Source organism: Bos javanicus, chromosome 14 (genome assembly GCF_032452875.1).
Source record: "Bos javanicus breed banteng chromosome 14, ARS-OSU_banteng_1.0, whole genome shotgun sequence".
NCBI classification, from domain to species: Eukaryota; Metazoa; Chordata; class Mammalia; order Artiodactyla; family Bovidae; genus Bos; species Bos javanicus.
In genome coordinates, this window is record NC_083881.1 from 29,687,501 (window position 1) to 29,703,696 (window position 16,196).

Here is a 16,196-nt window from a genome sequence, read left to right on the forward strand (position 1 = left end):
CTTTTTCATGTTTTTTTCTGAGTCAAAGACTTAGTCCTATTCTTCATCTTCTTTTTAAAAAGTTAAAACTAAAATGACTCTGTACTGTACTTTCTTTACCTTGCTTCCAGCCAAGAAAATCTATTTATTGTTTTACTTCCTCTCTTCCAATTATTCTAGCCTTGCAAAAAGGGAAAATAAAAGGATAGGGGCAAGAAATTAGTCACTGAACATCTTTGAGTTTAACCACAAGATTTTTGGATGGGGCTCCTAATTCAACAAATATATATTAAATTATCACTATTTGCAAAATACTGTCTCTTTGCTAGGGAAACCTCATATTACCCTCCTGAAGCTTACATTCTATTGAAAGAGACAGTCATTAAACCAATACATTTACATATAATATAATTAAGATGGAGAATAAAAAGAGTCGCATTTGACATGGCTATTCGGAAAAGCTGCAATGAGAAGATGACAGTTGATCAGGAACATGCGTCAGAAAAAAAAAGATTCTAAACTTCTATTTCAATCTTGTAGTGCTGACTCATTGTATTCTATTCAATACAATGAGTTAAACTTTTTTTTTTTTTTTTGAGATACAGGAGTTGCAGCAACAAATTATGAAGCATTTGGTGGTCAGATTCAAGTTAACACAGATGACTCAAGTAACCCAGTGAAACACATCCTGAGCATGTAATTGGTCTCTAGCTCTTCCTACATTTTTTTGGAACCAAGAGTGTGTATTATTAACTCTTCAGTTTTCCTATCCATTCAGATATGAGAGTGTCATCACAGAGAGAGAATGTAGGAGATGATTTCACAATGACTGGGGACTGAGTAATTTCTAAATTAACTAAAATATTGACAGCACCACTTCTCGATTATCCCACTGCGTAATCTGAACTGAATATTGGACTAACTAAATTGCTGGGAGATCAGTGGAGATGGTATCCATTTTCCTCATGGCTCTTTTCAGTGTCTGGATCAGACTTTCTCTTGGACCAACAGACTCTAACACCTCTTCTGGAATTGATTCCAACCGATGATGAGCTACATCTGGCCTGTGAAATGAAAATAGCAAAACCTTTGATTGAGTCCAAGTTAAGTGGATCTACATCATCTGCTCAGTCAACTTTTGCCAAGATGAATGATGCTGTGTCAGTGTTCCATAATTTCAGAGGTGGAGTTCCCCTTTTGAAAGACAAGGTGTTTTCCTTTATATAGGCAGTAAAAGCAAAAGAACAAACAACAACAACAAAAAACTGCTGTGTGTGAAAATGCATTTTGGCTCCTCTATATCTTTGGACCAAAAAACCCCTAAAATAATCCTCTTTTAGCCCTTTTTTGTTTTTGTTGGATCTCTGCCATCCTGGCTGGCCCTTATCAAGTTGCACAAGAGGGGCACTAAAGTTCTGGAGGAGTGATTCATTTCCCTGCCTCCGAGTATGAGAAGAGTCTAAACAGGAACAAGAATGTGACGGAAAAGGAGCGAGCCAATAACTTTCAGAGTCTGTGAGTGTTTCCCAGTTGTTTTAACTCCCAGCTCAGATTCAAAAATATTTACTCCATAAGGAATACAAATGGTGGCAATAAGCAGAGGGAGAAAGGCAAGAAACTCGAAGTTTATTTTACAAATTTGTCCAGCTTCCCACATACAAGAGCAATAGACATAGAAAGGGCAACGAGCCGAAAACGGGTATTTTCGAAACTTGGGAAATCACCCAGCTTTGGGACTAGAGGCTATGGTGTAGGCTGCAATTCCAATCCCAATGTCTAAAGCCCATTCTAAGTCTAACTCTCTCCATGCGGAGAGAGGGAGGCTGGGGATTTTCATGTTGTGGTTGCTTAAACATCACCGTAAGTGTTTGGGATAATTTAATAGAATGTGTTGTAATGCTGAAATTGCTGGTAAAACCCTATACCTTTAGATCCTGCCAAACTATGATAACAAAGGATCTTGTAATCATGAACTTCCAAGTTCTCTCTTCATGATGTCCCCATTAAACTAACTCTAGGCTTCTATCTTAGAGAAGGCAATGGCACCCCACTCCAGTACTCTTGCCTGGAAAATCCCATGGACAGGGGAGCCTGGTAGGCTGCAGTCCATGGGGTCGAGAAGAGTCGGGCACGACTGAGCGACTTCACTTTCACTTTTCACTTTCATGCATTGGAGAAGGAAATGGCAACCCACTCCAGTATTCTTGCCTGGAGAATCCCAGGGATGGCAGAGCCTGGTGGGCTGCCGTCTATGGGGTCGCACAGGGTCGGACACGACTAAAGCGACTTAGCAGCAGCAGCAGCAGGCTTCTATCTTCTGTAGCAATTTTCTAAGTTACTTATGGGATTTGGGGATATTCACATTACTTTCTATCACCAAGGCATGATATAGGTTTTTACTTTCTGATTTTGTGTTCTTGTATAGTTAAGAGCCTCTAAAGCCATTCTCTTCTCTCCCTCCTCAATTAACTTTACCATTAGCCAGAATACAAGAGATTCTTCAGTTGTCTTGTAAAGGCTGAACAGTCACAGTAACGTTTGACTCTAAATAGCTCTTCCTATCACTTGTATTAATTTAACTTGAATTCACTGCATCCATTTCTTAACCTCTCTCTATACTGTACCAAACTATCTAACAACAAATAAGTAAATATAGACCTGAGAAGTTAATGCACTGCACTGAAAGAAAACTCATTAATGAGCTTCGGGCTGAGGTTAATCAGGGCTTAGGGAAATAAAAATTAATTAATTTTAACTGTATAAATTATATGTACATAAACTATAATAGGCTACTAAACTCATATACAAACTGCATAAGTTTATTTTTAAGCAAAGATTAAGCTGAAGAAATGCAAAATCATCATTTGTTTAATCGTGTGGTCGTGTCCTACTCTTTTGTGACCCCATGGACTACAGCCCACCAGGCTACTCTGTCCATGGGATTTCCCAGCCAAGAATACTGGAGTGGGTTGCCATTTCGTTCTCCAGGGGATCTTCCTTACCCAGGGATTGAACCCACATCTCCTGCATTGGCAGTCAGATTTTTTACCTCTGAGCCGCCAGGGAAGCCCTATGGGGTCAATAAAAAGCAGAATTGCCTAGGCAGAAAATAGAGCCAGTAATATGGAGTATAGGCTTCTTAGAACTCAGAGAAAAAGTAAAAAATAAAAATGATGGGACAATTTTTTAAGATATAGCCTGGAAACTCAATATACAAATAATGTGTCTGAAGAAAAAAAGATGAACTAAATATCAGTAACTATGGACGGAGACACCTGGTAGGCTGCAGTCCATGGGGTTTCGAAGAGTCAGACACGACTGAGCAACTTCAGCTTCATTTTCACTTTCATGCATTGGAGAAGGAAATGGCAACCCACTCCAGTGTTCTTGCCTGGAGCATCCCAGGGACGGAGGTGCCTAGTAGGCTGCCATCTATGGGGTCGCACAGAGTCAGACAAGACTGAAGCAACTTAGCAACAGCAACAACAGCAATGACATAATATTGGGAATTTCCTGAGCTAAAGGAAGGCAAAAGTATGCATATTGCAAGTCCCCACCATAAAATGGGTAAATTTAATGAGTTTTTGTTATTGTTTAGTCACTAAGGCGGAGCCTGGTGGGCTGCCATCTATGGGGTCACACAGAGTCGGACACAACTGAAGCGACTTGGCGGCAGCAGCAGTCACTAAGTTATGTCCGACTCTTTTGTGACCCACAGACTATAGCCCACCAGGCTCCTGTCCATGGGATTTCCTAGGCAAGAATATTGGAGTGAGTTTCCATTTACTTCTCCAAGGGATCTTCCAGACCCAGGGATCAAACCCAGGTCTTCTGCTGGCAGGTGGATTCTTTACCATTAGTGCCACCTGGGAAGCACAATTTAATAAGTGGCACATACCAACATATTTCCTACTGAAATTTTTGGACTTCCAGGAAAGTGAAAATACTCCCTAAAGACTCATACAGTAAAAACAGCTTATCTTTAAAACCATTGAATCAGGTTAGCGTCAAACCTCACCCACGATATGAGTAGGAAGAAAATCAATAGATACTTACAGTGTTTGTTCATTTCAGTCCCTCAGTCGTGTCTGACTCTTTGCAACCCCATGGACTGCAGCACGCCAAGCCTCCCTGTCCATCACCACCTCCCAGAGTTTACTCAAACTCGTCCCTTGACTCAGTGATTCCATCCAACCATCTCACCCTCTGTTGTCCCCTTCTCCTCCTGCCTTCAGTCTTTCCCAGCATCAGGGCCTTTTCAAATGAGTCAGCCCTTCGAATCAGATGGCCAAAGTATTGGAGTTTCAGCTTCAACATCAGTCCTTCCAATGAATATTCAGGACTGATTTCCTTTAGGATGAACTGGTTGGATCTCCTTGTAGTCCACGGGAACCTCAAGAGTATTCTCCAACACCACAGTTCAAAAGCATCAATTCTTCAATGTTTGTAGGGAAAAGCTAACTCTATAAATTTAAATGAAGAAATAACAGCAAATATTTTATCAGGTATACATGAAATCAGAAAATAAACATCAATGTATACTTCTAAAGATACTATGTGAAGGCTCACTCCGACTTGGTTGTTGTTCAGTTGCTCAACTGTGCCTGACTCTTTTGCAACCACATGGACTGTAGCCACCAGGGTCCTCTGTCCATAGGATTTCCCAGGCAAGAATACTGGAGTGGGCTGCCATTTCCTTCTCCAGGGGATCTTCCTGACCCAGGGATCAAATCCAAGTTTCCCATGTCTCACACCCTGCAGGTGGATTCTTTACAGCTGAGCCACATATGTCATTATACATCTGTACAAACCCATAGATTATTCAACACCAAGAGTGAACCTTACTGTAAACTGTGGACTTTGGGTGATTATGATGTGTTGGTTTATCTTTGGTAAAAAATACATTAATACCATTCAGGAGCATGATGTTCATTATGGGGAAGGCTATGCATGTGCCGGGTGGGGGATATGGGAAATTTCTTTACCTTCCCCTCAGTTCTATAATTAACCTAAAACTGTTCGCAAATTAAATCATAACAATACTTTAAGAGTTATGGTAGAAATATTTTAATTAGAGAAAAATGGCCTAGTTTTCAAGTCTGCCCCTTGGAGCCCTTGGGGTTTCACAGACCCACTCTGAGACAATGATGAACTTGAAAGACAAAAGGATGTGGAAGAAAAAGACACAGAGCCCAATACTTTGTAGATAAGCAACACATGCAAACAACAGTAATCCCAAAACAAAACAAAAGTGCCTCACCGACATAAGGTCTAGAAAATGGTAGAAGCAAGTTAACTGAACTGTTTGAGAATCAGTTTTCTCATCAAACAAAATGGACAAATTTAAAACCTAGGATTATGTTTTAGATTTTCTTATACACTGAATGTAAAAAGCCCAGACATCCAAGGATGACTTTCTTCTCTGTCTCCCCTCCATCAAAAATTAATGGGGACTAGATGATATGCTTTGAATCATCCTTCTTCAACCTGTTATTCGTATGGATCATTCCTGTATACTCAAGAAATACTACACTTTCATTTTTGCCTAAACTAAAAAATGTCTGGCAAAACTAAATTACAAAAGCATATCAATGCCAAGCACAAATGGCTGTTAGATCATCCACAGTTTGTGATAGTGTGCATCTTCCATTGGCATAGAGCATTGGGAATTGACTCTTTGCATATTGCTGCCTAATGCATACAAATTCTCTCTCATTTTAACATCCTGCGCCAGTTAAGTGTCTGGATACTCTTTTTTTTTTTTTTTCCCCAGAACAACATTCAAATATGCTAGAAAAAAAAATTCTCATTGCATCTGGTTTAATTGGTGGGGAAAAGCTCACATGCAAATGTGTATGTTGATCCTCAATAGCTCCGTACCAGAAAAATGTGTGCGTGACACCAAGCTCTAAGTTTTCTCTTTGGGGTTAAAGGGGAAGTTCTGGGGAGAATAGTAAAATTCTCCTTTCATCTTTCCCTTATATCCATCCCCCTCCCTTTCTCATCCTTCCTACTCTCATGGCCTTCTACGTGCACAATACATAGCATGTCAGATGTAGGTCAATGGGTGTTGCTGGTGGCAGAAGGTGACGTTCTATGTATTGTGTATGAGAAAGTTAGGAGGAGTTATATTTTCTGGAAAAAAAATTATACATGTCCATTTAGTGCAGTGGTTTTTCTGCCTGAGCACAACAAAGAGTTTCAATACACTCTCAGCCTCACTAGTTACTCTATTTTTTTTCAATGTTTCTTTAAAAAAATTTTTTATGGTTCTTTTTTAAATTTTATTTTTTAATTGGAGGAAAATTGCTTTAAAATGTTGTGTGGTTTCTGCTGTACAACAATGCCATAATTATACATTCCCTCCCTTGTGAGCCTCCCTCCGCTCCCCTGTCCCACTTCTCTCCATCATCACAGTGCTGGGCTCCCTGTGTTAAACAGCAGCTTCTCACCAGCTATCTTTTCACCCATGGTAGTGTGTGTATGTCGATCCTACTTTCTCCATGCATCCCACTCTTTCCTTCCCCCACTGTGTCCAGAAGTCCATTCTCTACCTCTGCGTCTCCATTTCTTTCCTGCAAATAGCTTCGTCAAAGTACTTGGTTTACTACTGAAGAATGGGTGTCCTCTCAGCCTACCTTCAAGCCCACCACAAGAAGGATTCCTGATTCAGCAAAACACAAAATTATCTAGACACTTACTCCTCAACAGAGGTTAATGCATACATCAGGACTGTCCAAAAAGTTTTGTCTGTGCTTTCTGATGATTTAATTCTCTACATGGACAAAGCTTAAAGAAATTAATACCCATTTCCTCTGTGCCAGTCCAGCTTCGTGGGTTCCATTCATTGTCATACTGTGTTTGTGAGCTACATGTGTTTGTGAGCAAGCAGCCCCATTGGGCTTCCTACGTGGCACTAGTGGTAAAGAATCTGCTTGCCAATGCAGGAGACATGGGGTTCAATCTCTGGGTCGAGAAGAGCCTCTGGAGAAGGAAATGGCAACCCGTTCCAGTATTCTTGCCTGGAGAATCCCATGGACAGAGGAGCCTGGCAGGCTACAGTCTATAGGATCTCCAAAAAGTTGGACACAACAGAGCAACTAACACTTTCACTTTGGAGTCTGCATTTTACAGTATCTCTGGTGATTCCTGAGTGCAATAGAAGTAGGACCAGTACTCAAGCATATTGACTCCTCAGCATTTGCTATTTCCCACTCTGGAAAGATCACCCTTCAGCCAGAGGGCCCCACCATCTCCTGAAAGTGGAAGTTTCCTAAAGCAGGTATGAGAAATCTTCCATGTGGATATCATGCCCCTTACTGAACTCACTGATTTTCTGAAAAATGTTTTGATAATGGTAATAGTAGCTGGGACATTTAGAACGCTCTTAAGAGCAGGGCTTCCCTGGTAGATCAGATGGTTAAAAATCTGCCTGCAATGCAGGAGATCAGGTTTGATCCCTGGGTCAGGAAGATCCCCTAGAGAAGGGAATGGCAACCCACTCCAGTATTCTTGCTTGGAGAATCCCATGGCCAGAGAAGCCTGGCAGGCTACAATCCATGAGGCTGCAGAGAGTTGGACACGATGGAGTGACTAACACTTTAAGTGCAATAGCACTCTGAGTGTTTTACATCTGCTATATCCTCTAGCAGCCTCTGAGGAATAGGCAGCCCCCTGTATCCAGATGTAGTCACCATGGATACAGAGCCCTGACTATGGGACTGGATCATCCACAGATTTTAGTACCCCCAGTGGGTCTTGGAACCAATCCCCTATGAATACCCAGGGATGACTGTGCTATTTTGTAATCTGTTCTTCCCAGCTAGGAAACCAGGGAAGAACAAGCATTTGAAGAATAGTTTGGTTTCAGAGGCTATGCTTTTATATCTGTACATGACACTGTTTCTGGGAGTCATCTGGCTGAAAAACAAGTAGACAGGTAAGACTTGATGGAACTGATAAGCTTTCCTTTGAAGTTTGCTTAGGGATGCAGAGAGCAGAATGGATCATCAGACAGTGAACAGACAGTTGCTCAGAGGATGTTTCAAAGAGGAGTTCAAGAGGGACACTGTAAACATCGTAACTTCTCTTTAACTTGTTTGTAAAATTTTGTGAGTAGTTAGGGTTCAGGTAAAATAGTTTCAGAAATGAAAATTATTCTTTTATGGATAGAATAAAACATGTAGGACTTCTATGAGGCTTTAAAAACCCAGAAAAGGAAAATTTTCCTCAGGTAAAATTAGTGTGGTCAATCTTATTAGGTTTTTAATTTTCATTGAAACTTAGATAAATAATAAAATACATTATAGCATTAAGTGGGTTGCTAATCTTTACCTCATGTCAACTTTGCTAAATTTTTGCCCTGAGGTTTCCTTCTTGTTTTTTTATATTCATTTCTTCATGCTGCCAATATTCAATCACTGGATCTGTTCTAGAATGCCTGACTTATCTTTGCATCCCAGGAAATAAGAAGGTCTTGGTATAAAACAGACACTCTGTGTTTATTGAATTGTATTAAGTACTGCAGTACAATTTACCCCATGAAAAAATTTTATATATATATATGTGTGTGTGTGTGTGTGTGTCTGTATGCAGGAACTATTCATCAGAGAAGGCTAGCTCTTCAATTTTCAAGTGACGATAGATTATGAGATTAAATGATTGGATAAAAGACTAATTTACTGAATCTAAAATGGAATTTGGTGATCCTCTGGTTCAGAAGTTTGCATGCATGGATGCTCTGTTGCTTCAGTCAAGTCCCACTCTTTGCGAACCCATGGACTATACCCCGCCAGGCTCCTCTGTCCATGGGATTCTCCAGGCAAGAATACTGGAGTAAGTCACCATGCCCTCCTCCAGGGGATCTTCCTGACCCAGGCATTGAACCCATGTCTCCTGTGTCTCCTGCATTGGCAGGCAGGTTTTTTACCACTGTGCCACCTGGGAAGTCAAAGATGGCTCCAGAATTCTTGAAGGCTGTCCTTTCTGTAGCTGATTGAGTTGTCCTTCCAAATCAGGGTTAAGGCCACTGGGCATGGCAATTTCAGAAAAAGAGCAATTTGCTTGCAATATACCTGGCTGGTGGATAGAGACTGGAAGTTAATTTCTACTGCTGCCAATCTCTTGACCTTCAAAACACAAACACTGATCCTGGGGGGAAAACAATAGTTTGGTGACATTTCCCCTCAAATGGGCCACTGATTAGGGAATCTTATTTATATTATATACATTGAGGGTTTTAAAATACAGAGTATTCAGAGGGACAGAGAGCCCCTTTAATGAAATTGTAGAGGAATCTGCTCTTTTATATGCAAAATATATTTCCCATTTCTGGCCAACATGGATTCTCTTTTTTCATTTTTCATTGCTGGATAGTGTGACAAATTTTATTCTCTTGTAAGAAGTACTACCCACCTTCCTGCATATATAGAAGCATTTCAATTCCATTCCCTCTGCAGGCCACTGGCTGGGTTTATGTTTTCTTTTTTTTTAAAGTACTCAAACTCAAAGAATGTGGCATGAAGAATACCTACTCAGATTAGCCACTGCAAATACAAACAGAGAGGTTCTAAATATTGCATTTGATCACTTTTTCTGTAATTTGCTGTTCATACGGATGCTTTGCATATGTTGATTAAATATGCACTTTCCACTGCCTGGGGAGCCCAAGCCCCTCACAGCAGACCAGTGTTATCTGGTCCCAGGAGATGGCAACGCTGCAGAGGGGCACTGTCGCACCGACTACCTGCTTCAGCTTGTCTTAGCAACAATGATTGCCATATGTGAAGCTGCAGGAAAACAGATGCTGTTTTTCCATTTGTGAAATCAAGTTGTTGGAAAGTAGTCAGGTTTCCAGTGTACGAAAGCTCATCTAATCAACCTACGGAGACAGTGTGAGCTTTCTCAGAAATATTTGACAACATTCCCTGGTATTGGTAACTAGACATATATGAAATCCTAGTTCCAAAATGCTAATCCTCTCCCCATTCTTGTATTGATCATATCTGTCTTGATGGCTGAATATGGAACCCCAAATTTTATTTTTTTAAGGAATTTTTATAACATAATTTTATTTATTTATTTTTAGCTGTGCTGGGTCTTCGTTGCTGCAAGGTCTTTTTCTCTAGTTGCAGCGAGCAGAGGCTGCTCTTCATCATGCTGGCTTCTCTTGTTGCAGAGCACAGGCTCTAGGGTGCATGGACTTCAGTAGTTGCGGCTCCCGGACTCTATACAAGCTCAATAGTTGTGGCGCATGAGCTTAGTTGCTCCGTGGCACGTGGGATCTTCCTGGACCAGGGATCGAACCTGTGTCTCCTGCACTGGCAGGCAGATTCTTTCCCACTGAGCCACCAAGGAAGCCCATCACTAACTTTCTTAAACAAAGCATATGCATAACCCAGTTTTCACCTGCTAAAAGGGCTTCCAGGCACAGTCTCCAGTTGTAGAGAAGATTTACTGTAGCATCTTATTATATCCTAAGTGTCCAGGATTATGTCTCTCCTGATGACAAGGGACAGCAATATAAGAGATTCATAATCCTTGTTTTATCAATTCAAAAGGAAAATTTCCACAAAATCCCAGTAGGTATTCTGTGATCCACTCCCATCTTACTCTTGCCTGAATCTTAAGGACTTAACATCACTTGCTATTTGTATAACAAAATACTTTACTCTAGCTGCGTGGAAAGCTCCTTTTCATTCATGAAAATTGACCTGCTTCTCAGAGTCTGTGCCCTTAGCAAAGATTAGATGGAAATCTGATGAAGTAGAATGCAGAACATACCATGCCTAGAAGGAAAGAAATAATGGAGCAACATAGTCACTTACAAACCAAATCAATTGTGGATATTAATTTTTCTGCAGTTATTACTATCTGAAGCTTCCCAGGTGATGCAGTGGTAATGAATCTGCCTGCCAATGCAAGAGACACAGGAGATGCAGGTTTGATCCCTGGGTTGGGAAGATCCCCTGGATGAGGAAAGGGCAACCAGTTCCAGTATTCTTGTCTGGGAAATCCCATGGACAGAGGAGCCTGGTGGGCCACAGACCGTGGGGTCACAGAGTCAGACACAACTGAGTGTGTACACGTGCACACGTGCACTCGTGCACAAACACACACTACTATTTCTATTTATAAGTATAGGGAGAAATGTAGACAAAACCTGAATATGAGCAATATAAAGTTCACATCCAGGGAGACTGGCTTCTGAATCCTGTTTTCATCATTCAGTTCAGTTCAGTTGCTCAGTCATGTCTGACTCTTTGAGACCCCATAAACCGCAGCACGCCAGGCCTCCCTATCCATCACCAACTGCTGGAGTCTACCCAAACCCATGCCCACTGAATCAGTGATGCCATCCCAACCATCTCATTCTCTGTAGTCCTCTTCTTCTCCTGCCCTCAATCTTTCCCAGAATCAGGGTCTTTTCAAATGATTCAGCTCTTCACATCAGGTGGCCAAAGTATTGGAGTTTCAGCTTCAACATCAGTCCTTCCAATGAACACCCAGGACTGATCTCTTTAGGATGGACTGGTTGGATCTCTTTGCAGTCCATAACTACCTGATTTTATTATAGCCTGAATTAACTCTTCTGTCTATAAAATGTAAGTAATAAAGTTTTGAAAAGTTGTCACAATAAGAAATACAATAAGCTTTAAGAACTAAAAATCTATAGATTGCCCAGGCATTAATACACTGCCACAAAGCTCAGCTGGTAAGAATCCACCTGGAATTGTTTGACCTGGTCCTATTCCTGGGTCGGGAAGACCTGCTGGAGAAGAGATAGTCTACCCACTCTAGTATTCTTGGGCTTCCCCGGTGGCTCAGATGGTAAAGAATCCGCCTGCAAGGTTCGATTCCTGGGTTGGGAAGATCCCTTAGAGAAAGGAATGGCTACCCACTCCAGTATTCTGGCCTGGAGAATTCCATGAACAGAGGAGCCTGGCAGGCTACAGTCCATGGCGTTGCAAAGAGTCAGACACGAAGAAGCAACTTTCACTTTCACTTTTCCTCATGTTTGTCCTGAACATCGTGGTACCCTGACACAGGAGATGCAACTTCCTGGAAGGTAAATCTCCTTGAGATGACAAAGAAATCAGATGAATGATGACTTCATGATAGTAAAAATATTATGGACACTGACATTTCTATTTGTTCACAAGGCAAAGACAAGTGCCTACTTTGAGTAATTTAAAAGTTAGCATTTGAGCTGGGCTTTGAAATATAGAGATTAATCAGATGGGGGTACTTCCCAGAAAAGAAACAGCATTAAGCTTCAGGAGATGGAAGGAGAGTACCAGACATTACAGGGGTGAAGAGTTTTAAGTTAATTTGGCAAGAGAAGGTTGAAATTTAGGGAGAAAACACTGGTAAGTTAAGGCTAGATGAGGAAAGGTCCTGAATGAACACTATAAGGAATTCAGATGTGACTCAGAGCAGTGGGAGAGGGAGATGGCTTTTTGCAGCTCAGAATCAAAGTCAGAGCTTGCTTTGTACACATCATCTTAGCACTGGAGCATGTATCACAGTCTGAACCTGCTATGCCCTGGCATTCTCCTCAAATGTTAAAGGAGGAATGACTATGGTAAGGAATCTTGCCATCCAGGAGGAAAGACCAGAAATATGAAATATCATCAGGAAGGTAAAAATGAGTGCCAGCTTATACAGTGTGGTAACCACAATTGTCTTTGAACTCTATAGTCTCCAAACCACTTTCAGAGTGTTAATCTCAGCCCCTCAGTGAATACTTCCTGAATGAATGAATGAACAATAGACTCTTTGAAGTAAATAAGAAATGTAAGAAATCTGAATTCACATGGGCAGTAAGTGTTGATCTGGGACTCAGAGGATTTCCAGGTACCTAATCTTCTGCTTTCTACAGGTTTAGATAAGCGGGAATAAAAGGGAAAAGAACTCATGGAGTTCCTCTGCCTTTAAAATCACCTAGTACTATGTGAGGGAAGGAAAAGATAGATTATGTTCAGCTAATCCATGAATTAAATATTTCTCTGAAAAAAGCATTCCTTCAAGCAGATATTTAGTGACCAGGTAGTGTTACTACTGGATGTGACAAAAGTATCTTTCATTAAAGATTTTGGGCACGTGTGTGTGTTCATGTCCAACTCTCTGCAACCCCACATAGATGGGATCATTTCTCAGCCCTCTTGGCAATGCTGAGAGCCACCCAGGAGCCTTCCAATAAATCAACTTTCTGCTTCCATCAGCCAAAACTGCTTTCAGGCTACTAAGAACCCTGAGTGATATGGTAACTTTCATCAATAGATGTTGCAAAACCCTCCAAAGTTTCTGGACCCAGTCAAGTATGATGCCCACTTCAGAGTCTGGGCTCATTATAGCATATGTATCCTTGGACATGTTACTTACTCTGGATGAGCATATTTTATATTGATAAATTGTTCAGAAACAATTTCCATCCCATCTACCCTTATCAAACAAGTAAATGCATGCACAATTACTCTGTCAAAAGTAAAGTGGTGTATGCTATAAAAGGTAAAGGGAGGGACTTCCCTGGTGATCTTGTAGTTAAGACTTCATCTTCCAATACAGAGGGTGTGGGCACAATTCCTGGTCAGGGAACTAAGATCCCATATGCCTCACGGCCAAAAGAAAAACAAAAATAAAAAAGAAGTAATACCGTAGCAGATTCACTAAAGACTTTAAAAATGGTCCACCTAAAAAAATCCTTAAAACGACAACAAAAGAAAGGCAAAGGTACTGTTTGCCCAGATTAATCTCACCAATTGGTGAGAAACTATAAATGCATTGCTTTGGATGTTATTCTAAGTGGGAAAGTTACTTTATTCCTGATTCCTACATTCTACTGTCCTCTTCTGTATTCTCAAGACACAAAGCCTCAATGTTATTCCATGGAAGAGAGAAAATTCTCTTTCTTCCTCCTAGTTTCTCTGAAGGAGGCTAAGAAGTCCTCAGAAAATTACTCAGCCAATCCTCTGTATGATGGAAAGATTAGAGTATCTCTGGGGGCTTGAAACTCAACAGACAAGAGAATCAGAAGTTGGGAGAATAAGGAGCAGAAAGCTTACAACTCATCAGTCTGTTTCCAGGGTGTTGGCAGCCAAGTTCATGACCAGCCACTCATGTCTTGAAGGGAGACAATCACCTCCCTCTAGTACATCTTCTCAGTGCATCTTCTCTCCTCGGGGTTACAACTTCCGGCTCATCACTTAGACAGATGACTGGGATTAGGGTAATAGAAGCCACATGCTGGAGACATGTGTGGTATTGGAGGGTTCAAGTTATTCTGTGGGCAAGTGACACTTGCCTTGGCTTTTGGTCATACTGAGAAATATGAAAACTGGGCTTCCAAATTGATTGGCAATGGCTCCAAATTGTGCAAGCGCCCAGGCTATGATATGACAGAAGGATGTTTTATTGAGAGGAATAAAAAGACCACAAACATTTTGTGTCTATAACTGGTAAAGGCAAATTACTGCAAGCTTCATCAAAACCCAAAATGTTGCTTGTAGAGACTAGATACCTGAATGTTGTTTTCTGAGCTATTCCTAAAAATAAATAAATAAAAGCCTTTTATTTCTCACTTCTGTTCATTTAGACAAATATTAATGGCCATCTAGCATGAAGCAGGGAATTCCGTGCTCGCTCAGATGGTAGAAAGTTCACCTGCAATGCAGTGGACCCAGGTTTGTTCCCTGGGTTGGGAAGATCTCCTGGAGAAGGGAATGGCAACCCACTCCAGTATTCTTGCCTGGGAAATCCCATGAACAGAGGAGCCTCCCCAGCTATAGTCGGACACAACTGAGCCACTAAGCACAGCACAGCACAAGGGATGCTCAGAAATTCATGGGGAAGGGAATGAACGACTAACAATACACAAACACACAGTATGAAGTGGACTCTGATGATCTGAAGACCAAACACAGTCTCATTCTCCTGGGATTTATAACATGGAGGATTGCCCTCTGTTGCTATGAATTAATTCCTACAGAATTAATTCCTACCTCTTATTCCTATCTGAGTAATGGAGAAGATTACCTCCAGCATCTTGTTCTTTCCATCCAATTATCTCTGATTTCAGATGGCAAGGGCTTCCTGGTTGCTCAGTTAGTAAAGAATTTGCCTGCAGTGCAGGAGACCCAGGTTCGATCCTTGGGTTGGGAAGATCACCTGGAGAAGGAAATGGCAAACCACTCCAATATCCTTGCCTGGAAAATCCAATGGGCAGAGGAGCCTGATGGGCTGCAGTCCATGGGTTGCAAAGAGTCGGACATAACTGAGCAACTAACACGTTCAGATGACTGCTTTTGTTTGCTCAGTGTGGAATCCCACATTTACTAGCCCAATAGTATGTGCATACAGGGGCAGCCCTGCAGGAATTTTCCAAATGTTTCCTTGTACTTTAGGATACATACATGGTGAACGCAGGCTGAGGCTTTCTATCACCCTGACATCACTGTAACTGTGCGATTAGTCCTGTGTGATACCCAACCATATGACTTTTTAGAGGGTCCACTTGATCTGTCATTCTTTTTTATAATTTTTATTGGCATATAGTTGCTTTACAATGGTATGTTAGTTTCTGCCGTACAGCAAAGTGAATCAGCTTTATGTGTATATATATCCCCCTTTTTTGGATTTCCTTCCCATTTAGGTCACCACAGAGCATTAAGTTGAGTTCCCTGTGCTGTTAGTTCCCTGTTCTCATCAGTTTTCTATTTTGTACATAGTAGTATGTGAATTCCAATCTCCCAGTTCATCCCAGCCCTGCCTCCCCAGCTTAGTTCTCTATGTCTGCGTCTCTATTTCTGCTTTGCAAATAGGTTCATCTGTACCATTTTTCTAGGTTCCACATATATGTGTTAGTATATGATATTGGTATTTTTCTTTCTGACTTACTGCACTCTGTTTGATCATCTCTAGGTCCATCCATGTCTCTGCAAACGGCACAATTCTGTTCCTCTTTTTGGCTGAGGGATACTGTTGCCTTTCTCAAGAAGGCTTGCCTGTTTGCCACATTTCTGAAGCAATTTGACATTCTTATTGGTTAATTTTGTAGTAGAGTGACCTTAAGTAAATATATTCTTTATTTGTGTAATTTAAGAGAAACGGGATCTAATACATTAGCAAATCCTGTCAGTTCTACCTTAAAATATATCCTGAAATGAGCACTTTAGTCTCCTCCATCCTTGTTACCACAGTCCCAGCTGCTGTAATGGCCT